The sequence below is a fragment of the Bos taurus genome, chromosome 21, assembly GCF_002263795.3.
Source record: "Bos taurus isolate L1 Dominette 01449 registration number 42190680 breed Hereford chromosome 21, ARS-UCD2.0, whole genome shotgun sequence".
NCBI classification, from domain to species: domain Eukaryota; kingdom Metazoa; phylum Chordata; class Mammalia; order Artiodactyla; family Bovidae; genus Bos; species Bos taurus.
Window position 1 is genome coordinate 26,174,695 of NC_037348.1, and position 27,067 is coordinate 26,201,761.

A 27,067-nucleotide genomic window follows, 5' to 3' on the forward strand; every position below is an offset into this window, starting at 1 on the left:
AAGTACCTGTTTGGTCTACATTTTATTTCTTTGGTAATTTTAGTGGATGTAAAGCACCAAGAGAAGGCAAAACATAATCAGTTCTTCATTTTGAAATGAGCAAGATTTGTCCCCCTCCCACCCATATCTTTTTTGAGAGTTCCCTGGTGGCTCAGGTAGTAAAGAATCTGCCTGCAATATGGGAGACCCACGTTCAATTCCTGGTTGGGAAGATCCCCTGGAGAAGGGAATGGCTACCCATTCCAGTATTCTTGCCTGAAAAATCCCATGGTCAGAACAGCCTGGCGGGCTACAGCCCATGGGGTCGCAAAGAGACACAACTGAGTGACTAACACTTTCACTTTCACCCATATCTTTGCTCTTTTGTCTATTAACCAGTCTAGTCTTCGTATCTTATTTCTGGGGATCATGGTTTACTGAGTTTTATTGAGTGAGCATAGCACATTCTATTTAAATTTTACCTCTGTTCCGTGAAATACATAATCTCCTTCGTGCTTCCCCCAAATCTTGAATTCCAGCTCCTTCCTTAATGTTACAAAGAGAAACAAATCAAACACAGTAAACTTGACATGCAAAAAAAATGTCCCTGTGTTTCCTACAGCAGATGGAATGTCCTTCACAGGCACCCACCTTGGCGAGCAGTTGAGGCACTGACTCATCAACAATATCACAGTCTTCCACTGTAAATATTACAGTCTTCTACTTCAGCTTTTTGGTTTCCTTTATTCATTCTTTATCTGTCATTCAACTGCCTGCTTCACACGGAGGCTGACTTCAATGGTCTGTTGTTATTGATGTTGTTCAGTCGCTCAGTCGTGTCCAACTCTTTGCGACCCCATGGACTGCAGCATGCCAGGCTCTCCTGCCCTTCACTATCTCCTGGCGTTTGTTCAAATTCATTACCATTGAGTTGGTGATGCTCAGGTCGTCCTCCATGGTCTTACTTCCTCCCACCCCTGGGTTCTTGCCCCTCTCACATGTTACACCCCAGGATGTTTAGTGATGTCTGGGTGCCCTGCCCATTGTGCACAGGCAGTGGGAAGCCAGGAGCACCACCTCAGCCAGTGGGCCTCTGTTGGGTCCACTCCTTACTATTATTGATTAGACTATTTTACAGATCTGAAGAGTGGATGTAACTTGTGGAAAACTGATAGCAATGCAGATGATTCTTGCCCGGTAGCAAGGCAAAGAATTTTGCCTGGAAGAAAAATCACCCCAAAGGTTACAGTTTATTGCTCTGTAGCATGTTAGAAATTTTGCCTGTAAATCAGCAATTGTATTCAAGCAGTCTTGCTTTCAGGGACTTGGAACAATTTACTTTTTCCAATTATCTTGGAGTCAGCCTTACCAGCCTGATAGCCCCTTCATTAATGAATTGAATAAATCATTGCTCACTTTATATACTGGGATTCCCAGGTGGTTCAGTGGTAAAGAATCCACCTGCCAATATAGGAGATGCAGGTTCAATCAGTGGGTCAGGAAGATTCCCCTGGAAGAGGAAATGGTAACCCACTCCAGTATTCTTGCCTGGAGAATCCCACAGAGAGAGGAGTCTGGCAGATTGTAGTCCATGGGGTTGCAAAAGAGTTGGACAGGACTGAGCTAATGAGCACACACAGAAGGTGGTACCTGGGTTCCAGAGAGGTAGAGGGTGTGGATTCTGTGTCTCCTGGTCGTCCTGGTTTCTGTGACCCCCAGCTCTTCTCTGTTCAAGCTGTTGGCTTGGTAACTTGAGGCTGGTCTTTCAGTGCTTTGGTTGACATAGCTTCTCACCAGCTTGCCTAGGCTGAAGAATCTCTGAGCCCTCTTCTCTACTCCATCCACCTGACGGCTGTGCAGCTCCGGAAGAGGGTGGTGAGCCTCAGCCCTGGCTCCAAGGACACACAAAACCAAGGAGCTGGAAAAAGCCAAACTCCACAGCCACCTCACTGGGACCACTACATTCAGTAAGCTGTGCTTTTAAACAAGTCCACTTCATCCAAATTGTTAAACTGACCACAAGTTGTTTGTTTATACCCCTCTCTTACTATTCTGTAATATCTGTAGGATCTATAGTAATGCAGCCCTTTAATCCCACTCCGCCCTGTTTTTAACTAATGTGTATTGGAGTCGCTTTACAATGTTGTGTTACTTTCTGCTACTCAGCAGAGTGAATCAATCACACAAATACATACACTCCCTCTTTTTTGGAGCTCCTTCCCATTTAGGTCACCACAGAGCACTGAGAAGAGTTCCCTGTGCTATACAGTAGGTTCTCATTAGTTATCTATTTTATACGTAGTATAAAAATGCAGGGCTTCCCTTGTGGCTCAGCTGGTAAAGAATCCGCTTGCAATGTGGGAGACCTGGGTTCGATCCCTGGGTTGGGAATACATGTATACATATATATGTGTATATATACATATCTATTATATACATATATATGTGTGTATATATACATATGTATTATATACATAGTGTGTATTGATACTACGGGTCAGCAGTATTCACATGATGGGTCAGTAGTATCAGTCAATAATATCATTCCCAATCTCCCAGTTCATCTCACCCACTCCCTGCCACCCTTAGTATCCATACGTTTTCAATGTCTGTGTCTCTATTTCTGCTTTGCAAATAAGATCATCTATACTATTTTTCTAGATTCCACATTCATTCTTGTTATCAGTAATTAGCATTTTCTTTCTGTTTCTTTACCAGTTTATCCATCTATGAATCCCTTCAAAATGCGTGTTTGGGTTTGATGGTTTGGATGCGTGCTTGCTACCTATAACTGAGATCTACCTTGACTTTCCTACATCCTTCCTTTGACATTGCCACTCATCTTCCACCTCCTTCAGCTGGAAGCATGTATCACTGATGCTGGGCCTTTCTTCTTTTCCAACCTGTGCATTTAGGGCTATACATTTTCCCATGAGTAGTGCTTAGCTGTAACCCACAAGCTCAAAATATTTTTTTAAGTTTGTATTTACTTAGAGATTTATCTATCTATTTCTGCAGTGCTGGATCTTTGCTGCTACACGCAGGCTTTCTCGAGTTGTGGACAGCCTGAGCTGCTCCTCATTGTGGTGTGAGGACTTCTTATCATGGTGGCTTCTCTTGTGAGGAGCACAGGCTCTAGGGCACATGGACTTCAGTAGTTGTAGCTCCTGGATTCCAGAGCATAAGCTCAGTAGCTGTGCTGCACCGGCTTAGCTGCTTTGAGACATGTGGGATGTTCCTAGACCAGGAATCAAACCCATGTCCCCTGCATTGGCAGATGGATTCCTATTTACTGTACTACCAGAGAAGTCCTCAAAATATTTTTAAATCTACACCGCAATTCCTTCTTGGACATATAGGTATTTAAAAGTGTGTTGCTTACTTTCCAAGCATTTAGAGATTTTCTGGTTGCCTTCTCATTATTGATATCGAGTTTAACGCTGCTTTGAAATCCACCACTACTTCTCTGTGTCCATCCCACTGTCCTAAAGGGGCGGGGACCCCCAGTCCTCAGTCAGCCCTCAACCTGTCTAATGCACCTTGCCCCTCCAAGTCCAAGTGAGAAGAGAAGTTGGGGGTACATCTCATCACCTTCAATCTCTCTTTCCCATTTTGTCTGCCATTTTTTTGTCCTGCCTTCTTTTTTTTTTTTTTTTTAATTTTACTTCCTCTGGGTCTAATTCTCCTTCTTGAATGCAGCTAATATCTCATTAAGAATATGGACAAGGCTCTAAACCACAGGAGAAATTTATGAGCCAAGTCCTCTAAATTGGTTTGTGAGACACTAAATAAAGAAGAAAATAAGGGAGTTTGGAAATTTTCTTCTCAGGAAAATAGCCTGGCTTGCAAGGCTATTATTCTGCTGCATAATCATATTTTTGATTGTGTCAGGAACTGAATATGAGTGTGGCCTTCCTTTCTGCATCCCGCCAGTAGCATTCTAATCTCTTCCCCAGCAGATTGTTGTCCAGGATGAATCAGGTGAAGGTGAAAGAGAAAATCCCATTAACTTGGTAAAAATACTTCCCTTCTTGCAACCACGGAAGGGTCTGTGCACACTGAGAGCAACCATGGTCAATACCTGTACAGAGTTTCTATTTTGGAACACGGTTTCCATTCACGGTTGTTGTTAAAGCAATAACAATGGACTGCTTTGGTTACTGAGCTAAGCAGGTTCATGAGATTATGTCCCAGTCTTGGGCACGTAGATGGTGCGATGCTTCTGGGACCAGAGTGGGATTGGAAGTGAGGATCCACAGTGACTCTGAGGAGTTCCTACCTTCCTGTGTTTGAAGGGTGGGCATGGGGACAGCCAGGCTAGAATGGGGTGCGGTTTGCCTGGAACACTGAACACCTAAAGACATGCTGTCAACAAGCGGAGCGATGGTGAGGATTGTGAACCAGGGCAGTGGCAGTGAGGGCCAGCAAAGTGTGGACAAAGGGGTCAGTGAAAAGGGAAAATGCTTGGCTTTTCTGTCCCTCCCTTCTTTTCCTGAAGCACAGAGAACTCATTTACAAATCTCACTCATTTGGAGCGATTTAATTGTCTTACAACAGACCAGTAGCCAAAGAGATGTTTAGGAAATTGAACCTACATTTCTAACCTGAGTGCCATTTCATTTGCGTCCTTATGTAATTATTTACCTTTTCAACACTGGCGAAGAGCCTTTAACAGATTTTTCTTTTAAAGGAAGAGAATCAGAGCTTATTGGTAAAGAATCTGCCGCCAATGCAGGACACACAGATCTGATCCCTGGTCTGGGTAGATTCCACACGCCAAGGAGCAGCTACTGCAACTACTGGGCCTGTGCTCCGAAACAAGAGAAACGATTGCAGTGAGAAGCCCCCCTACTAGAGAGTAGCCCCCGCAACTAGAGAAAGCCTGTGCAGCGATAAAGGTCCAGCACAGCCAAAAGTAAGTATAAATAAATCTGTTTAAAAAAAAATAAAGGGAGAGAATCGGCCTTTTATCTTCTCATAATGAAATTGGGTTGCACGACATGGATGAGCAGTGAGTACCTGAGGGAAGTGATACAACCAGCTCTGCTCAGTCTTCCTCTCCCCCTCCCCACCCAAAGCCTCAGCAGGGGGTCCTTTTCATAAATAATCAGGCTGACTCAGGTATATTGAGCCGTTTCCGCTGTTAATTCTCACCTGCTACTGCTGCTACTAAGTCGCTTCAGTCGTGTCCAACTCTGTGCGACCCCATAGACAGCAGCCCACCAGGCTCCCCCGTCCCTGGGATTCTCCAGGCAAGAGCACTGGAGTGGGTTGCCATTTCCTTCTCCAATGCATGAAAGTGAAAAGTGAAAGTGAAGCTGCTCAGTCGTGTCCGACTCTTAGCGACCCCATGGACTGCAGCCTACCAGGCTCCTCCGCCCATGGGATTTTCCAGGCAAGAGTACTGGAGTGGGGTGCCATTGCCTTCTCTGGTTAATTCTCACCACTGTAGTTAAAATCTCAAAGCCCTTTCTCATGGGAAAACAGCAGACACTTGTAGGAAGTTCCTTTCTTAGGAGGGGAGAGAAGTGGTTACAAGTTCAGGTCCTAGAACAAGATGTCCAGACTCAGATTCTGGCCACCTGGCTTGCCGGCGAGGTAACCCTGAACAAGTAATGTAACTTCTTCAAGCATCAATCTTCTTATCTTTAAACGGGGGATAATGATAGCCCACAAATCTCACTGGATCTCTGAGAAGAATAAATGAGGATATATGTCAAAAGTGCTAAGTGGAGTGTCCAACAGAGAGTAAACATGTTATGAAAACAGTCACTGTTGTTCTTATTTTTGATGGTTTCCCTCCATAGATGTCGCAGGGCTTCCCAGATGGTGCTAGTGGTAAAGAACCCACCTGCCAATGCAGAAAATGTAGGGATACTGGTTCGATCCCTGGGTCGGGAAGATGCCCTGGAGGACGGAATGGCAACCCACTCCAGTATTCTTGCCTGGAGAATCCCATGGACAGAGGAGCCTGGTGGGCTACAGTCCATGGGGTCACAAAGAATCAGACATGACTGAAGTGACTGAGCACATATACACTCCACAGGTGTCCGTGCCCCACGCTGACTGCCCGAGTAAACCAGATCCCATCCTTCAGCCTGCACACCTGCTCTCAGCACTGGGTTCCCCGGGACACAGACGACCACACGGCAGATCACCTGGTGTCCTCTGACAAGGGAATATCTCACAGTGACTGAGTGACCTAGGCTGGATCAGAGGGCTGGCTGCACCTACTGATACGAGGGGTTCAGGGGAGCCGCACAAGCCAGTGTCTCCAAAATGACTCAGACCAGCAGAGGCACGCTGCAGGACACTGACTTGGCTGTCCCCGGGAGTAATTAATCTCCCTGAAACTGACGGCCCCTTCAAGGCAGGCAGCCACAGTGGCTGTGTGCATCGGAGCTGCAAGACTCCTCTGCACATGTGAAGATGTTTGTGAGCACAGATGATGCCCCCGCGGGCATCCTTCAGAGTGGGAGCAAACTGCTATGGAAAGTCCAAATGACCTTGAGCAAGTCACTGAGCCCTGGCATCCTCACCAGGAAAACAGGCAGGTTGTTGTGGGGGATTCCATCCTTGTGCGCAGGGCACCATGTGGAAGCCAGAAACCAAGGAGCACCAGCCTTCTTCCTTCAATGCATTTGCAGACTTCTTGGTGGGGTGGGGTGGTGACAAGGATTGAATATGGCAACTTGACCTTTTGGAGGCTGACCCTCTGACCGGGGGCACTTGGATGAAACTTGGAAAAGAAATCACAAACAACAGGCAATGTGCTAAATGAGGAGGGTGATGGGGGTCAGGGGTGGGTGCGAGTCTGGGCAGAAGCTGGGTAGAGGGCAGAGCAAGATGGGCTACCTATTATTATGCACAACATCTAGAAGTCAAAATGAGGACTCTATGCTTTGTCTGTGTCATATTGCCTCTGTCAAAATGTCCCTCTCGGACTCCCCTGATGGCTCAGTAGTAAAGAACCACCTGCCAAGGCAGGGCACTCAGGTTTGATCCTTGATCCGGGAAGATCCCACGTGCCTGGAGGTAGTAACTAAGCCCATGGTGCCACAACTACTGAGCCCAAACTCTAGAGCCCATGTTCTGCAACAACAGTAGCCATCACGATGAGAAGCCTGGGCACCACACCTAGCGAACAGCCATGGCTCTCACCAGCTAGAGAAAAGCTGGTGCAACAACAAAGACCCAGCACAGCCAAAAATAAATAAATAAAAAAATTTCTAATGCCCCTCTCTTCACAACTGCAGCTTCACGGGTCTACTCCCCAGTACCCCACAGTGTTCTGGATACCCCAGGTCAGCTCTGAACACAAGGCTGCTGCTTGGCTGTGGCCTTCTTCAGTGAGGCAGGGACAGTGAGCTGCAAAGAGCAGCAGGCTGAGGGGTAATCCCCGTGGAGTTTGAGTAATGGCTCTGCTTGTTGATGGCTGTGTGACCTTGGTCAGGTTGCATGGCCTCTCTGTGCTCTTCAACCAGAGTCCATCCCCTTCCCCTCCCCCTCAGCTGTTTGTTCTTCCCTGTGGAGTCTGGGGGAGATGATGAGGCAGGAGAAGCTTCATCTAGTCAAGCAGAAGGAGAACCAGTGTACAGGCTCCTGTGTTCCTCCATTTAGGGTGTCCTGTTGGGTTACCCCAGTGCCTCCAGGGACTCGGTAAGACACCTGAGTAGCAGAAACCTAGAGAATGGCTCTCTCTCTCTCTGGGTATCTGAAGTGCATTTCAATGTGAGTTAGAGAAGAGATTCAGGACAGAGGCTACCCCCCACCCCCCGATCTTTTGGCCATGTTGCATGCACATGTGTTTCCCAGGGAGAGGAACTGGCCAGCCTGACCTCTTCAGCTCAGCATCTCAGAATCAGCTTGCCCCAACTCGTGTTCATCTGCATAACCTAGTTGTAAGCTTGTCTGGTGGGGAGCAGTGGGGGTGCGTGGCATCACGTCACTCTGGAAGGCTGCAGGGGAAACCAAGTCCCTGTTTCTAGTTCCAGCTCGACCTTTGTCCTGAGGGCCCATCTAGCCAGTTGGACGTCCTTCCTGGGATGTCCTGGTTTGTTGCTCCTGGCCACAGAGAGGTGCCCTGGTATAGTTCAGTGGTTAGATAGCCCTCCACCCACCCCTCAGCGCCCCAACATCGCAGCACCACTCTGCCAACACCTTCCTCTTCCCACAGGCTTGAACCTATCTCTGTCGCCTCATGATGACGGCCTGGAGCAAACTACTGAACCCTTCTGAGCCTCAGTTTGCTCATCTGCAAAATGGGAACAGCAGAAGTAACTACCCAAAGGGGTGCTATGAGAACTAAGAAGAATATATACACAAAGCACTTAGAAAAGCATCTGGGGACTTCCCTGGTGGTCCAGTGGCTAAGACTCCATGTTCCCAAAGCAGGGGGCACAGATTCAATCCCTGGTGTGGGAACTAGAGCCCACATGCCACAACTAAATTTCCCCCATGCTACAACTAAGACTGGAGCAACAAAGTTAATTAATTATTTTAAAAAAAGAAAGAAACATGTCTGGTTCATAGCAAATACTATATAACATTCCTCAACCAGCTGTCTATATGGACTTATCTTTGGCTGAGGCCTCAGTCTGTTCTGGCTGCTATGACAAAACCCTGCAGACTGGGTGGCATGTGAACAACACAAATGTGTTTCTCACACTTTTGGAGGCTGGAAGACAGAGACGGGGTACCCGCATGGACAAGTAAGGGCCCTTTGTCACGTTGCAGACTTCCCACTGTGTCCTCACAGGGTGGAAGGGGCCAGGGAACTCTCTGGGGTCTCTATGATAAGGATGCTAATTTCATTCATGAGGGCACTATGCTCATGACCAGTTTGAGCACAACCAGGAGCTCCAGTGGCACAATAGGTTAGTACATGGTACTTATACGGTAGCACATGCAGAGCAATGCCAAGGTTGTGAGTTTGAGCCTCACTGGAGCATAACCCTTTTGGGCCTTCCCAGGTGGGTGAAAAAACATGATTGAGTGACTTAGCACACACACATGCAGACCCAAATAAATAAATAGATAAATACATAAACTTTTTTTTTTTTTTTTAAAAAGAACACTGCCTCTTTCTACTCCAACTCCCTACCCCTGGCCTCATGTCCCCTCCAGTCTAAGGCCTTTGAGAATCAGCAGCATTTGGGGGATCAGGCCAAGAAGAAGCTCAGTTGGAAACACATTCAGTTTGAATTACTGGAGTGGATTTCCATGGTCCACAATGATTTGTGTATAAAGAGGCCACGCATAACAAGGTTTCCCTGGCTATAAAGTGGCAAGATTCAAACCATGGCTTGACTGACTTGATCTTTAGACTCCACTGTATTGGCTTTCATGTGTTTATGGTGGTCATGACAGGCTTTTGAGTCTTTTTTTTTAATTTTTGACCACACCCTGTACCAACGTGCTGATATCTGATCTGATAGAGTGCCTGAAGAACTATGGACAGAGGTTTGTGACCCTGTACAGGAGGCAGTGATCAAGACCATCCCCAAGAAAAAGAGATACAAAAAGGCAAAATGGTTGTCTGAGGAGACCTTACAAATAGCTAACAAAAGAAGAGAAGCTAAAGGCAAAAGAGAGAAGGAAAGATATACTCATTTGAATGCAGAGTTTCAAAGAATAGCAAGGAGAGATAAGAAAGCCTTCCTCAGCAATCAGTGCAAAGAAATAGAGGAAAACAATAGAATGGGAAAGACTAGAGATCTCTTCAAGAAAATCAGACATATCAAGGCAATATTTCATGCAAAGATGGGCTCAATAAAGGACAGAAATGGTATGGACCTAACAGAAGCAGAAGATATTAAGAAGAGGTGGCAAGAATACACAGAAGAACTATACAAAAAGATCTTCATGACCCAGATAACCAGGATGGTGTGTTCACTCACCTAGAGCCAGACATCTGGAATGAGAAGTCAAGTGGGCCTTAGAAAACATCACTACGAACAAAGCTAGTGGAAGTGATGGAATTCCAGTTGATCTATTTCAAATCATAAAAGATGATGCTGTGAAAGTGTTGCACTCAATATGCCAGCAACTTTGGAAAACTCAGCAGCTGCCACAGGACTGGAAAAGGTCAATTTTCATTCCAATCCCAAAGAAAGGCAATGCCAAAGAATGCTCAAACTACCATACAATTACACTCATCTCACATGCTAGCAAGGTAATGCTCAAAATTCTCCAAGCCAGGCTTCAACAGTACATTAACCATGAACTTCCAGATGTTCAAGCTGGATTTAGAAAAGGCAGAGGAACCAGAGATCAAACTGCCAACATCTGTTGGATCATCGAAAAGCAAGAGAATACCAGAAAAACACCTACTTCTGCTTTATTGACTATGCCAAAGCCTTTGACTGTGTAGATCACAACAAATTGTGGAAAATTCTGAAAGATGGGAATACCAGATGACCTTACCTGCCTCCTGAGAAATCTGTATGCAGGTCAAGAAGCAACAGTAGAACTGGACATGGAACAACAGACTGGTTCCAAATTGGGAACGGAGTATGTCAAGGCTATATATTGTCACCCTGCTTATTTAACTTATATGCAGAGTACATCATGAGACACGCTGGGCTGGATGAAGCACAAACTGGAATCAAGGTTGCCGAGAGAAATATCAATAACCTCAGATATGCAGATGACACCACCCTATGGCAGAAAACGAAGAAGAACTAAAGAGCCTCTTGATGAAAGTGAAAGAGGAGAGTGAAAAAGTTGGCTTAAAACTCAACATTCAGAAAACTAAGGTCATGGCATCTGATCCCATCACTTCATGGCAAATAGATGGGGAAACAATGGAAACTGTGGCTGACTTTGTTTTTTTGGGCTCCAAAATCACTGCAGAATGTGACTGCAGCCATGAAATTAAAAGATGCTTCCTCCTTGGAAGAAAAATTATGACCAACCTAGACAACATATTAAAAAGCAGAGACATTACTTTGCCAATGAAGATCCATCTAGTCAAAGCATGGTTTTTCCAGTAGTTATGTATGGATGTGAGAGTTGGACTATAAAGAAAGCTGAGCACTGAAGAATTGATGCTTTTGAACTGTGGTGTTGGAGAAGACTCTTGAGAGTCCCTTGGACTGCAAGGAGATTCAGCCAGTCCATCCTAAAGGAAATCAGTCCTGAATATTCATTGGAAGGACTGATGCTGAAGCTGAAACTTCAATACTTTGGCCAACTGATGTGAAGTAGTGACTCACTGGAAAAGACACTAATGCTGGGAAAGATCGAAGGCAGGAGGAGAAGGGGACGACAGAGGATGAGAAAGTTGGATGGCATCACCAACTCAGTGAACATAAGTTGAACAAGCTCCTGGAATTGGTGCTGGACAGGGAAGCCTGGTGTGCTGTAGTTCATGGATAGGGTCGCAATGAGTCGGACATGACGGAGCGATGGAGCTGCACTGCTCCATGTGCGATCTTAGTTTCCTGAGCAGGGGTTGAGCCCACACTCTCTGCATTGGAAGGTGGAGTCTTAACCCTTGGACCGCCAAGGAAGTCCCTGCTTCCTTAAGCAAACACTGGTTAGCCTGTTTCCAAAGCCTGGTCAGCGCCAGACACCGTTTCCCACTCTCCACCTCTTCCCATGTGCTTTCCTGTCTTGTGGCCCCTGAGCAGCCTGGACACCCCACTTCCCCAAAGTGGATTCCACACCACTGTCTTGTGTGGGAGCTTTCCCAGCCTGAAATGGCCTGGCCAAGCCATCTATGTGGCTCCTGTTGATTTCTTACTGGACTGGCATGCAATACTGACACCCGTGAAGCTGCGATGAAGCTCTGAACACATCATGCCACGCTCTCTGCAGCAGAATCAGTTCCTGATCACCTGGTAAAGTGAGACGTCTCTCCATGAAGGCTCCCTTCTGGAAGTCCTGAGGACTTTCCAGACATCTGTTAAGGGGAGAAGGATTTTAGAAGCTAATTTATCTCACTGATTCACTGATGGGAGCTCTTTAAAAATACATCTGTTTATTGGCAGCACTTTGTACAAGATATAAAAATCAGTGGCAACTGTCACATTTAAGGGAAAATAAAACAAGCATGTAAATGCTCAAGGAGCCCTTAATGACGGATGTTATTTTCTTTCTAGCAGCCAGCATCGTGATTCCGAAGTCAACCGGACATCCTGGGATATAGGCAAGTCCACAAGAGAAACCTGACTTTCTGCTCCTTTTGGTTCTGCTTCCTAACAGGCCCCTGGGAGACTAGCCCTACGGGGGGAAGTGCTGGAATTTGGCCAGTACCAGCTGCTATGTCAGAAAGACTTAGTGCTCACGCACTGTCCCCTGGTCAAGGTCTCGGAAGTGAGGAAGAATTATGGTACCTCAAGGCAATGGCACCCCATTCCAGTACTCTTGCCTGGAAAATCCCATGGGCGGAGGAGCCTGGTAGGTGCAGTCCATGGGGTCGCTAAGAGTCGGATACAACAGAGCGACTTCACTTTCACTTTTCATTTTCATGCATTGGAGAAGGAAATGGCAACCCACTCCAGTGTTCTTGCCTGGATAATCCCAGGGACGGGGGAGCCTGGTGGGCTGCCATCTATGGGGTCGCACAGGTCAGACACAACTGAAGTGACTTAGCAGCTTAGCAGCTGCTTTAGAAATAAAGAAACTGGTTCCTTAGGTATCACACAGATCCCCTGGAGAAGGGAAAGGCTACCCACTCCAGTATTTTGGCCCGTTATGTGTGACATAGGTTGAGAAGACTTGGGGACACCCTAAAGAGAGACAGGTGCTGCATTATGACTGCATCACGGTCACTCCAAGTAACTGGCTCTGTTGAGAGGCAGGAGAGATGGACGGGTCCTGAAAGGAGCTCCTTCTCTCCAGATGCCCTTCACTGTGTTTTCAGGGGGCTTCCTTGTTGGCTCACACAGCAAAGAATCCGTCTGCCAATCCAGGAGACACAGCTTTGATCCCTGTGTTGGGTAGATCCCCTGGAGGAGGGCACGGCAACGCCAGTATTCTTGCCTGGGAAATCCCATGGACAGAAGAGCCTGGCAGGCTACAATCCTTGGGGTCACAAAGAATCAGATACAACTGAGTGACTAGGCATGGGTGTTTTCAGGGATTTGGTGGCAAGTTTGAAACTGCAGAGGCTCCCTTGGGCCACCAGGGGCTCCTGTGAGCCTAGGCAAGAATCATCTGTCAATAATAGAAGATCTCAGGGCTGATACCCTGGGGCAGCGTAGGGCTGCCAAGCTGTGGTCCGTCTGGCTGCTCCTCTCCAGAACAGCTCTGAATGGTCTGTTTTCTAAATCAGGCCTCATATTCCACTCCATGAGACAGCGCCAGATAGTGTCCAAGTCCAAGGTCACAATAGCATCCTCTGGTAGACTTGGGCAAAAACACGTTACGCTCAAGGGCTTCCCAAGTGGCTCGTTGGTAAAGAACCTGCCTGCCAATGCAGGAGACAAGCACACACGGATGCTATGCTCGGGCTGCAACGTGGCTATGAGTTTACTTTCATTTTAATTTTAAAGAATTGGCCATTGGGAGATTTTACATAAGATTCAGAATCTCTGTTTTTGGAAGATTGTCAGATCTGCTGCCCTAAACCTATATTTCTGCCTTGCAGTGTGTGGATGCATGCTCAGCTGTTCAGTTGTGTCTGACTCTTTTCGACCCCATGGGCTATAGCCCACCATGCTCCTCTGTCCATGGGGATTCTCCAGGCAAGAATATTGGAGTGGGTAACCATGCCTGCTTTCAGGGGATCTTCTCGACCTAGGGACCCAACCCATGTCTCCTGAGGCTCCTGCATTGGCAGGCAGATTCTTAACTTGCAAACATGTAGTCAGAGCTAAGTTGCCAGTGTCCCCCACCTTTTAAAAAAAATATATTTATTTGGCTGCCTTGAGTCTTAACTGTGGCATGCAGAATCTTCACTGTGTCATGCGAGATCTTTCCTTATAGGCTCGGTCTTTGCCATGCGCACACTTAGTTGCTCCATGGAGTAAGGGATCTTAGTTTTGTCCCCTGCATTGCAAGGCAGATTCTAACCACTGGACTACCAGGGAAGTCCCCCGTCAGTGTCTCCTTCAGACTGCTCCTGAGTCTCATTTTCCATAGTCCTCACCACTCCCTATCATCTTGGACCCAGCCTCCCTCAGTCATCACGTCTCCTGCCCAACCTCTGGAGGTATTTGATTTTGCTCTTGAGAGGCACGTGCTGCTTAAAGAAGTAGACTGTGAGTTAGAACATACAATCTTTTTTAAACATTTATTTTTAATTGCTTTACAATATTGTGTTGGCTTCTGCCATACATCAACATGGATCAGCCATAAGTGTACACATGTCTCCTCACTCTTGAACCTCCCTCCCACCCCCAACCCCATCCAACCCCATCCCACCCCTCTAGGTCATCACAGAGCACCAGGTTAAGCTCTCTGTGTCCCTCATACAGCAAATGCCCACGGGCTATCTATTTTACATATGGCAATGCATATGTTTCCATGCTACTCTCTCCATACATCCCACCCTGTCCTTCCCCCACTGTGTCCACAAGCCTGCAGAACATGCAACCTTTGCTACACAGTGAGGTCAAGAGCCTTGGGCTTGGCAAAGACTTCATCTGTGACCACATGAGCTGCAGCTTCCATCCACCAATCCTCCAGTTCCTTTCAGCCACCTCCTCTTCACTCCAGAAGGAGGCTGGGTAAAGTTCACTTGCCCATTTCCCTGGACAGGTGTGGGTCAGCATAGTCAGCAAGGCCTGGCTTCAGGACCCTCCAGGGTCTCCCGTGTGGCCTGGTTATCAAGGGCTGCAGGAGGTGCTCCCAGCTTGGTAAATACTAAGTTAGATCTCTCCAACATACACTGGAGAAGTTACACATGTGGCAGTAGCCATACAATGGGTTTTGTTCAATTGCCAAGTCATGTCTGACTCTTTGTGACCCCATGGACTGTAGCACGCCAGGCACCCCTGTCCCTCATCATCTCCCGGAGTTTGCCCAAGTTTATGTACATTGAATTGGTGATGCCATCCAATCGTCCTATCCTCTACTGCCCACTTTTCCTTTTGCCTTCAGTCTTTCCCACCATGAGGGTATTTTCCAATGAGTCAGCTATTCGCATAAGGTGGCTAAAGTATTGGAGCTTCAGCTTCAGCATCAATCCTTCCAATGAATATTCAAGGATGATTTCCTTTAGGATTGACTGATTTGATCTCTTTGCTGTCCAAGGGACTCTCAAGAGTCTTCTGCTGTACCACAGTTTGAAAACATCAATTCTTCGGCGCTCAGCCTTCTTTATGGTCCAGCTCTCACATCCGTACATGACTACTGGAAAGACCATATCCTTGGCTATACGGACCTTTGTAAGCAAAGCGATGTCTTTGCTTTTTAATACGCTGTCTAGGTTTGTCATAGTTTTCTTGCCAAGAAGCAATCATCTTCTAATTTCATGGCTGCGGTCACCATTCACAGTGATTTTAGAGGCCAAGAAGAGAAAATCTGTCACTGCTTCCATCTTTTACCCTTCTATTTTCAATGAAGTGATGGGATTGGATGAGAATTCATGATCTTAGTTTTTTTTTAATATTGAGCTTTAAGCTGGCTTTTTCACTCTCCTCTTTCACCCTCATGAAGAGGCTCTTTAGTTCCTCTTCGCTTTCTGCCATTAAAGTGGTATCATCTGCATATCTGAGGCTGCTGATATTTGTCCCAGCAACCCGATGGGTAGCAGACACTTCACCACCTACAGAATTCCCTTGGTTCACTGCCACCTCGGCTTGTTCTCTGGGCATGTCTCTGAAGCCCTAGAAGAGATGGCATGGGTGGCCATTGGATGGGTGAGTGAAGAGGAGTGGGCTGGGTGGGACCCTGCAATGGCAGAGTCTTCACAGGTCAGTGCCCAAGAGCTTCAGTAAATACTTTGGACAAGAGGCCAAGGATATTCTCTAGGGCCAGGTAGGCAGTGACATATTAAGAGAATCTAGACTCAGGACTTCTCTGGTGGTCCAGTGGCTAAGACTCTGCACTCCCAATGCAGGGGACCCAGGTTCAATTCCTAGTCAGGGAACTAGATCCCACATGCTGCAACGACAACAACAAAAAGATCCTGCATGCCACAACAAAGATCAAAGATCCCTCGTGCTGCTGCTAAGACCCAGAGCAGCCAAATACATACACTTAAAAATTAATAAAAAAGAGAATCGAGAGTCCTTAGTGTCATTACCTCTTTTCCTGCAAAATTCCAGTTGCAAAAGCATCTCTCTCCTGTGCCCCTGGGGTAAAGAATGCCTCCCAACTGGGAGTCCATGAGATGAGATGGGATGTAGACATGGTTGTCTCAAACTGGGCTCTGCCGACTAGTGACCAGTGAGGGAGCCTGGGTGGGTCTCTGTGCTTCCTCACAAGAATGGGGTGGGTGACCCCCAACTCTCAGAGCTGCCTGCTTACACAGAGCAGGAACACAGGAGAGCATCTTTGCACAATTTACCGCCTCCCTCCTGGTGGGGAGCCATAGGTGCTGGAGGAGTCTGATACTCCGGACCATCTGGGTGGTGGGAGGAGCCTGGCTTCGAGGGAGCGCATTGCCGCACACTGTCCATCTTCTGGGTCCCCACGTCCATGCAGGGACCGCCATTCAGCACCTGGTTGAATTTCACATCCCAGTCACGAAGGGTGTGGGAAATGAGAAGATAAGTCCAGACCATTAATTATTAATTACCTTTCTCTGTTTAGAATCCTTGTTCATTGCAGAACACAAAGCAATCTTCTCATACCCTACTAATGCCTTCTCTTCTCTGAGACCAGCAAGCCAGAGTCAAGTGAACAGATGAGGCCTGAGAATTTATGTGAAATTTATGTGAGACCCAAGCTCAGGATGGTGGGGGACACACTGGTGAATGATGTGTCAAAATCAATAGACCCTACAGCCATCTTTTTATTAGTCTTTTTCTAAGTATTTCTTTTAAAAATATTTAATTATTCTTATTTTATTTTTATTTTTTGGCCATGCAGCATGTGGGATCTGAGTTCCCTGACCAGGGATTGAACCTGCTGTGCAAAGTCTGTCAGTCATGTCCAGCTCTTTGTGACCCCAAGGACTATAACCCGCCAGGCTCCTCTGTACATGGGGATTCTCCAGGCAAGAATACTGAAATGGGTTCCTATTTCCTACTCCAGGGGATCTTCCCAACCCAGAGATCCGAACTCAGGTCTCTTGCCTTACAGGTGGATTCTTTACCAACTGAGCCACCAGGGAAGCCCATTAAACCTGCAGCCCCCTGCAATGGGAGTGTGGAGTCCCAACCACTGAACCACCAGGAAAGTTCCTCCTCTTTTTAGTCCCAATAAACTGAACCACAGGGAGGGGCAGCCTGACAAAAAGAGGGTTGACTACGAGAGGCTGGGCTTGTAGCTGTTTGCTCCCTAGGTAAGACATGGGGCATAGCCAAACCTGCCTCTCCGAGCAGGACATGCAGGATCTTAAGGGATCTCTAATTCAGAAAAAAATAAGGATCATGAGGGCTTCCCAGGTGGTGCTAGTGGTAAAGAACCCACCTGTCAGTGCAGGAGACACAAGATACTCAGGTTCAACCCCTGGGTTGGGAGGAACCCCTGGAGGAGAGCATGGCAACCCACTCTAGTATTCTTGCCTGGAGAATCCCATGGACAGAGGAGCCTGGTGGGCTACAGTCCATGGGGTTGCAAAAAGTCAGACATGACTGAGTACGCATGCACACACACATAGATTGATGTGGGAGCAATAGATTGAAAGAGGACTTTGGTGATAAAGAAGTAACGGTCAAAGACACAGTCATCTAAGACCTAGAAACACAGATTTCTTTCCAGACACAGCCTCTACTGTTTGTCCTTCTGTGATGTTTCCAGGGCTGGGGCAGAGGAGATTGAGGCCATGTCAGCTTGGACAGCAAAGCTTTGGCTACAGGCAGTGCTGACAATCGGCTGTGTCATGACTTTAGTGGAAAGCAGGAAATCATAAGATGCCTCGAGTGATGTCCATTGTGGGAGTGAACGTGTCTCTCTGGGTCTAGAAGGAAAGAGAGGACGTTTGTGCTTCTGTCCAGACAGAATGAGCTGGGGCTTGGTGGGGTCCATGGTTTAAATCATGGCTCAGGTGGTAAAAATTCTGCCTACAGTGAAGGAGTCACAGGAGACATGAGTTCAATATCTGGATCTGGAAGTTCCCATGGAGGAGGAAATGGCAACCTGCAACATTTTCTAAGGAGCATTCTCAGAAATCAGAGTAATTGCTGAACAAGAAGACAGGTTTTAGGAGAACCAGAATCCACTGAGCATGTAGATCGATTAATGATAATGTCCTTGCTCGCTTGGAGATGTGGCCACCGGGGAGAGGCAGGATTTTCGAAGCTGGGCTTGCTAAAAGTGCCCACATTTCTCCATTCTTTTATAGACACTGAGATGGATATTTTAATGTTTTAACTGGGTCCCAGGGACGGGAGACACATGCTTTGATCATCAGCAAACAATTCTGCCTTGTGGTTGATACAGATGGAGTCCAGGTCTCGTCCAGGGAGTTGAGTCTAGAATGTCCATGTGGCCAGTCCACTGGTCCACTGGACAGGAGCACCTCTCCTGAGCATTAGTTAACAAGACAGGGGAGGGCTTCCCTGGTGGTCAAGTGGTTAAGACTCAGCCTCCCAACGCAGGAGACACATGTTCAATTCCTGGTCCAGGAAGATCCCACAGGCCTTAGAGCAACTAAGCCCGCCTGCCTAGAGTCTGTGTTCCACAACCAGAGAAACCACTCCAATAAGAAGCCTGTGTACCGCAACAAAGAGTAACCCCCACTCTCTGCAATTGGAGAAAGCCCCCATGCAGCAACAAAGAGCCAGAACAGCCAAAAATAAATAAATAAATCTTGAAAAATTATATCAAATCTATCTTTAAAAACAATACAAGGAGCAGACTATTTCCAACAGGAGGGCCATCTTGGAAAGAATATTTTTATTTTTTTTGGCCATACTGTGAGGCATGCAGGATCTTAGTTCCCCAACCAGGGATCAAACCCACACCCCTGCACTGGAAGTGTGGATTCTTAACCACTGGATCACCAGGGAATTCCCAGGAGGGCTGTCTTGGAAGCTGAGCAACTGTTGTATTGATGGAGGTCTGGATTCAGGTCCACTCATGCCCTCCTGGGGCTTGGTACAGAGGCTGTTCCTCTGCATGGGGCCTCACTGCTGTGCCAGCCTGGATCACACCCTCTCAAATGGGTCAAGTTCAAACATCATCCCTCAGATGTTGTTATGAACTTAACTGTGTCCCCTGCTCGCCTCAGTTCATAGGTTCAAGACCTTAACTCCCAGAACTTCAGAATGCGACTGTATTTGGGGATGCGGGCCTTTCAAGAGGTAACAATGTAAGAGGAAGCCATATGGGTGGACCCTAATTCAATATGACTGGGGTCTTTACAGGGCGTCCCAGGTGGCTCAGTGCTTAAGAATCTGCCTCAGTGTAGGAGACGAGGGTTCGATCCCTGAGTCAGGAAGATCCCTTGAAGTGGGAAATGGCAACCCACTCCAGTATTCTCTTCTGGGAAATCCCACAGAGAGAGGAGCCTGGCGGGCTACAGTGTATGGGGCTGCAAAGAGTCGGACACAACTAAGCGTGCACACACACAAACACACACAAAAGGGGTCCTTATAAGAAGAGGAGATTAGGACACAGACACAGAGGGAAGACGAAATGAAGACCCGGGGAGAAGGCAGCTGTCTTCAAGCCAACAAGAGAAGCCTCAGAAGAAACCAGCCCTGTTGACACCTGGATCCCAGGCTTCTCACGTCCAGCCTTGAGAGAAAATAAGTTCTTGTTGTTTAAACCCCACCCCCAGCCTGTGGTACTTTATCATGACACCCTAGGAAATTAACACAGGTGTCCTGGTTGCACAAGAACCAACTGATTCAATGCAGGCAGCCCAAGGTGGGCACAGGTGACCTCCCCAAGGCCCACCGCCAACACTGTATCGGTAGGATTGATAGGCTGCCCCCTAGAGCTGGGACTTCCGTCTTAGCAAGTCTGGGGACAGGTTGAGCTGCGAAGGGATAGATTTTTGTCACTGTTCCCAGGGCGTATAGGAGGAGCCTAAGGAACAGTGAGGGGACTGTCATCTTATTTTGTGTATGTGTGCTCAGTCACATCCAAATCACGAGACCCTATGGACTATAGCCTACTGGCTCCTCTGTCCACGGGATTCTCCAGGCAAGAATACTGGACTGGGTAGCCATCCCTCCTCCAGGGGTCTTCCCAACCCAGTGATCGAACCCTGTGTCTCTTATATCTCCTGCACTGGCAGGCAGATTCTTTACCACTGCGCCACCTGGGAAGCCCCGTCGTCTTACTGCTGTGTCTTAAAACTCTTCAGGGTCTTTTACTTGTCTACAGTGCCCAATGAAATACCATTTTATGAGCCAACTCCAGGCAGTTGTTGAGGATTCTGAGGCCTCATTCTGGTTGTGTGGGAAAGGATGTCATGATTGATCAGCAATGTCTGCTCCGGGCAAGCAGAGGAGGCATGACAGAGTGTCCAATCTATCTGCAGCTTCTAGAACATAAGGATCTCAACCTGAGCCAAGGAAAAGTCAGTGTAGCCAAAGAGAGCTGGCTGTGATGATGAAGATCATGCACTTCCAGGACACCTGTTGGCTGTCAATGGCAACTGTTGGATGACAAATAGATGTCACCTCTGGCCAACCTGTTAGGGCCACCTGAGCATGAAAATTCATGTCCACGTTCATGTTCGTGGAAAGAGCATAATATTTCAAGCCCCATGTCTGCCACGGATGTGGACTGAAGGAGTGACTGCTTCTTGGATCTTGCTCAGTCTGCAAGGGGAACCTCAGGGTTTCTTTGTGTCACGCTGTCCCAAGGTTGAGGACGAAATGCCGTTCTGGAGTCTGCGGGGTTCTATGAGCCGAGGCATTAGGAGTGAGATCTTTTAGAGGAAGGGTCCAAACCCTTCTGGAGCCTGGCTTCCCTCCCTGGGGCATGCACACCACAGAGGATGCAAGAATGTGGCCCAGAACAGAAGGTTACCTCTTCCCAGCGTGGTGTTGGTGGTGGGCTGTCTTGCTTTATAGTAACACAGAGTTGCATTATGTAGTAGGATAAAATACTTAAAAACTTTAAGTATTTAACTAGGTACTTTAAACTAGGTACTTCCCTGGTGGTCCAGTGGTTATGATTCCACCTTTCAGTGTAGGGGACATGGATTCAATCCCAGGTCAGGGAACTAGGATCTCACATGCTGGGTGCCAGTGACACCTGCAAGCCACACTACAGAGCCAACTAAGACCCGACACACCCAAAAATAAATATTTTAAAGAAAGCTTTAATAAAAAATACTTTAGCCATAAAAAATACCAAAAGAATCTCAAAATATTTAAAAATTCCCAGAACGGAGTATAAATTACTTGGTGGCGGTGGTTTAGTTGCTCAGTCATGTCCAACTCTTTGCAACCCCAGGACAGTAGCTCACCAGGCTCCTCTGTCCAGGGGATGTCCCAGGCAAGAATACATACTGAACATGAAATGTGTGCCTTGAGGCCAGTTGTTTACTGAGACATAGGGGCACATTCCCTCTTCTGTCCCTGGGCCAGCAGGCAGGCAGGACATGACTAGAGGGGGCAGGCTGCAGGCACACGAAGGATGCTTGTTTGGCTGGGAGCCCCTGCTATGCTACAGGAGGGGCCTCTTAGATGGCTGGGGCAGGGTGGGGATGCTGGGATCAGGGATCCCACCCTAACCTCTTCCCAGCTAGAATGCTGTCCCTCTATGTTCCCGTTGAAATAAGTTTTCCGAGGGGGCTCCATCTGGAGGACTTGAAGCATCATCATTCCTGGAGGGACCACCTTCAGGAATGGCCAGCATGGGGCATGTGTTCAAGAACACACAGAGGAGAGACTTCCCTGGTGGTTGAGTGGTTAGGACTTTGTGCTTCCACTGCAGGGGGTGTGGGTTCCATTCCTGGTTGGGGAACTTAGATCCCACATGCTGTACAGTGAGGCCAAAAAAAAAGAAAAAAAAATTTTTTTAAAGAGAACACACAGAGGAAATCCATGGAGCACTGAAGTCCTTGGTGAAGCTAGAAGCAGACTCTAGAAGGGGAGGTCCACAAGGACTTCCTTTGTAAACACCTACTATGTGTTAGAGAAGCTTCCCTGATGGCTCAGTGGTAAAAGAACCTCCCTGCAATGCAGCAGATGCATAGCTTCCCAGCTGGTGCAGTAGTTAAGAATCTGCCTGCCAATGCAGGAGATGAAAGAGACGCAGGTTCGATCCCTGGGTTGAGAAGATCCCCTGGAGGAGAAATGGCAATGCACTCCAGTATTCTTGCCTGGAACATTCCATGGACAGAGGAGCCTGGTGGGCTATAGTCCATGGGCTCGCCAGACCCAAGAGTCGGACATGAATGAGTGACTGAGCACGCACTATGTATTAGGCTCTTTCACATATATCACCAAATATGATTTCCACAACAACCCAGCAAAGAAGGCAATAGCTTCCTCAGTTTGAAACAGGGAAAGAGTCTCAGAACGAGTTAGATGATTCCCTGGAGTAATAATTGACTGTAGTAGAAACCGGTTACAGAGGGACCACTTCCCAGGCTGAAACATGAATGACCTCATTTAACTACATCGTCACAATGTGGAACCAGTCACCAGAGTTAAGTGCAACTATATATATATATAAAGATATATATATATATATATATACACATATAGTGTGTGTGTGTGTGTGTGTGTGTGAGTGCTGACTCTACATCAGGAGTGATTTCCTTTTAGCAACTTCATAGGATAGGTGAGAAGAATATAGGTTTAAAAATCAAATGATCTCTGTTTGGAAGACCAGCTCTCCTACCCTGAATTAACCTTGAGTAATTCAAGTTGCTTTTCTGATCGTAAGTTTCCTCATCAGGAAAATGGGGATGGTAATCCTTACTCTGGGAATTAAATGACAGCATGTAGAAAATGCTTAGCATACAATAAGTGCCCAACAAATGGAACGACTTTCAAGTATGGCTTCTCCTGGGATTTTATGAATGTGAGAACAGAAGCTCAAAAAGGCATCTGGATGAAATTAAGGTCATCTGACCAGAGGCAGAGCAGGAATTAAATGCTGATCTATCAGACACAGACCTCGGGGCTCCTTCTCCCGTGTGGACACAGGATAATTGATTTTCACAGGACTGCTCCCCAGTCATCAAGAACCATCAAGCTTTTTGATCGTAAGAAGCACAGAACACACTTGAGGAATATTTCCTTCCAAAACAAGTCAAATAGTTGAAAATGTTGCCATGTTTGATGTTTTAATGCGAACTTCAGTTATCTAAAAAATTCACTGACATGGACCAATTCCAGAGCCTCTGATGCCAAAATTCAGAACCTTTCCGGTCTTTCTCCACATCAGGACTTATTATAGCATTAGCCTCAGAGTCTTGGAACCTTGCCAATTTTATAAACACTGTTCTCTCTATTGTGGCTGGACAGGATAATTTAGGGACATTTTCCTTGATACCATTTCATTTTCCACTTACATCGTAGAAATACTGTCGAATCTAAATGACACTACACAAACCACCTTAGACTGCAGCTTTTGAGTCTGTGCTGTGATGGTGTGGCCTGGTAGTGTAAATATTTGTTGGAGAAAGATTAACAAGCAGGGCATTATATTCGGAATGGCTGCCTTTTTCATTAACTCTGTAAGAAAATACACCGGAGTGATAGCTAGTCCTCTAAATCACAACTTTCAAGCAGTTAATAGAACATTTATTTTTGGGCTAATTCAGGTTTGTACTGCTTTTAAAACCCTTTCTTTTACCATAACCTTGTCTATCTAAAATGTACATCTTAATGATCTAATGGCTGAAAATTTGCAGTAAATTTCCAAACATATTTGGGTGCAGAGATACATTATACTTCAGGCATTCGTTACTTGAATGGCGTTCAGAAATATTAAACACAACTGGAAAAAAAAAGTGGGAAATTAATCACTTGGAATAAGAATATATTAAAGATTATACAGCATCAACTGACAGCTTACTCACAATATCTCTTTCGGATAAATGTGAAGTCATAGCTTCTAGAATAGATTTCCAGGGTAAGTTTGCACTTGACAATTTTCCTTCTTCTCGTGTGTCCTCAAAGCTACTACATGTCTTAGGTTGAGCCATCCCTGAAAATGTAGCTGTAATCCAAATTCAGTTTGTAAATCACATCAAAGGCCTTGGATGTTGGACTTTCTGATGTCCTAAATCCACTGTGCAGCTTTGCAGAGACCACAGATCAGGTCATTACAGTTCATCTCAAGTGGTGGATTAAGGAGAAGGAGGAAAAGGACAGGAGACTCAAGGCATCGAACCCCTAATTGACTGGATCCACACTTCATGGAAAGCAGTAAGATTGCATCCTAGACAATGATTTTCTGACTGGATTCTGGGGAGGCTCAGCTAAACCCCCATGGTGATGAAGAAGACGCTGCAAGTTAATGCAGAAGTGGACTAACATGAAAACAGACTGGAGACCCTGCCTGGGACTTCATTTCTGGATCCAAAGCCACACGATGACCTTACTGAGCATCTAGTGAGAAGGTGGATCACCTTGGTCTTTCCTGACAGGTTTTCCTTTCCAGAACGTTCCTTATGGGCCAAGAGACGATTATAAAATTCAGTTCCCTAATGCGTTCTGCCTCCCACCCCCTCAAATCACCCAGACACATTCTCCACTTTTACAGTGACGTGGGAAAAAAAATATCTGAAACTCTGTATGAGGCTGCAGATGAGGACAAAATCAGAGGGAGCCTTGACATTTTAGACAGGCTGCCGCCAACAGAACTTTCCCCAGAAAGTTACATCTAATATGACCTTCATCAGCTACACTGAGAAGGATCTGTTCCAGGTTACTGTCAGCCACAAGAAGGGACTGAATTTTAAGCAATGAACTTAAGGAGAACAAATTTCCAACTTTGATTCAGTTTCAACTCAGACTCCCTAAACCCCTCCTTGGAGAAGAGCCGAGGACCCCGAAGGGAGAGGGTACAGCTCGAGGGAGTGACGGTGCTTGGAACACAGCCCAGCGCTCTTCCAGGCTTTACAGACCCGAGCCCCGCAGCCGAACACGGACTGCTGCAACGCAGAGCCGGCGCGGCTCCCACCCCGGCCGCCCCAAGCTGCTGCTACCTGCCGGCGCCGTCCGGCCTCCCCTGTGCATCCAGGCGCACTCAGGGCGCCGTGCCACCGGAAGGGGTCCCGGCCCCGGGTGGCCCTGCGGGTCTCCTCGAGGCGGCGGATCCCCTCCAGCAGATCCTCTGCGCGCGGCCGGCCGGCTGGCTCCGTGGCCGGGGACCACCCCTCTTCCCCACCGTGCCCCACGCGACGCCCCGGTCCCGCGACCGCGCTGCGCTCCGGCCCCGCAGGGACCCGGGATGCGCCCGCAGTGCTTACCTGGCGAGGCAGTCCGGTGCGCTCGCTGCGGCGCGTGCTGGTCGGTGGCGCGGGGGGCGCTGCCCAGGCCGGGCTGGGCGGGCTGCGGCTGAGTCAGCGCCCCGGCGGCGCGGGCGAGACCCGGCCAGCCGCCGAGAGGGGGCTCTGAGCGGAGCGGCGGCCGTCCTGGCATTTTAAAGGCGAGGCAGCTGGATGCTGTTCAAGCGGAAACGCAGGGAGAAACTTCAGCCCCTGGGGCAGAGCAGAGCGTGGGCCGCGCGGAGGGGGCCCGGGAGCCCCTTGCCGGCGCACACACCAGCCTAGGCTTTTCTGATACGCTCTTCACAAGCTCTCCCTTCAGATTTTTCCTTTATGGGAAAGCGAACACCTCTCTCAGGGCATCCTCCTTCCTGCATTATGCTTTTTAGTGAGACCAACGTTTGCATCAAAGTTAGGAGCAAGACCAGGAGGCCAGCTGGAAAGTCTGGTGAATGCAATTAGACAAGAAAAGGAAAAGGGGGTTAAAACATTGAAGTTGTGCATTTGTAAACAAGCCAGAAATGGGAGGGGGAGCTTTTTAAATACTGGGAAGTAGGAGAAAAACAGTGACTATATGCAGTAGAAGTGATTGTCTAACTGAAAAATCTGAACTGAAGATTGAATGAAATAGACGCCTTTTCCAAGGAACTGGCCGATTACAAAGTAAAGATACCAAATTAAGTCTTCTCCTGTACTTACTAACCAGTTAGAAATGCCAGTGGTGGTTGGGGGCGGGGGGGGGGGGGTGCGGAAATCCCATTTTTACTACTAACAAAACCGTAAAAAGCTAGGAGTATAAATTTACCAGGCAATATCTCCTACTTGGTCAATTTATATTCTTAACTTTTTATGGTTTTGCTAGTAGTAAGAATGGGATTTTTTCCCCACTGACATTTCTAACTGGTTAATATTGATAAATGCATAAGAATATCTTTTGCTTGGGCTTTCCAGGTGGTGCAGTGGTAAAGAATCTGCCGGCTAATACAGGAAATATTAATACAGGGTTCGATCCCTGGGTAGGGGAGAAGGAGGACATTGCAACCCACTCCAGTATTCTTGCCTGAAAAATCCCATGGACAGAGAGCCTGGCGGGCTACAGTGCATGGGGTCGAAAAAAGTTGGACACAACTGAGCAACTGAGCTCGTGGGTGCATGTGCGTGCGCACGCGCACGCACCCACCCCCCCACCCCCCCACACACCCACCCACCCCCCACACACACACCCCCACACACACCCCCCACACACCCCCCCACCCCCACACACACCCCCCACCCCCCCACCCCCCCACACACACCCACCCACCCCCACACACACACCCACCCCCCACACACACACCCCCACACACACACCTTTTACTTTGTTAAGAGCAGTGCTTACTCTGGGATGAAAAGAAGCAAATATTGTAACCTTGTCGAATTCTCTTTACTTTAAATTCAATCCAGTCGTCTTCAAATAGAATCTTCTATTTGTCAAGTAGAATCTTCTTTTTCACTGATTCTAGGTCTCCTGTGGAAGTGTAAAGACAGAACAGTCAACAAAATGTTGATAAGAAAGAAAGTAAGAGAAACTAGGCCTGTTGGATGTTGAAATGAAAGAATGCATAAGTAAATAAATATGTGCAT

At 47.3% G+C, this 27,067-nt stretch overlaps 1 protein-coding gene and 1 non-coding gene across 6 annotated transcripts in view; one reads left to right on the forward strand and one right to left on the reverse strand.

Annotated features, from left to right (window-relative positions):
- The window catches only part of CTXND1 (cortexin domain containing 1), a 116,710-nt gene that overhangs the window by 23,551 nt on the left and 66,092 nt on the right, over positions 1 to 27,067 (reverse strand). For 3 of the 5 annotated variants that reach the window (XR_003031405.2, XR_001494556.3, XR_001494557.3), the window contains 2 exons: positions 26,823 to 26,951; positions 25,427 to 25,889 (listed from right to left, as the gene is read on the reverse strand). The gene's annotated coding sequence lies outside the window, so the exon portion shown is untranslated. Of the gene's footprint in view, positions 1 to 25,426; positions 25,890 to 26,822; positions 26,952 to 27,067 lie in introns of those variants that run through there. The other 2 variants (XR_003031404.2, XM_024981999.2) reach the window with 2 other exon arrangements.
- On the forward strand, positions 15,946 to 16,018 carry TRNAG-CCC (transfer RNA glycine (anticodon CCC)). The gene has a single exon. It is a non-coding gene; the product is annotated as a tRNA-Gly (tRNA).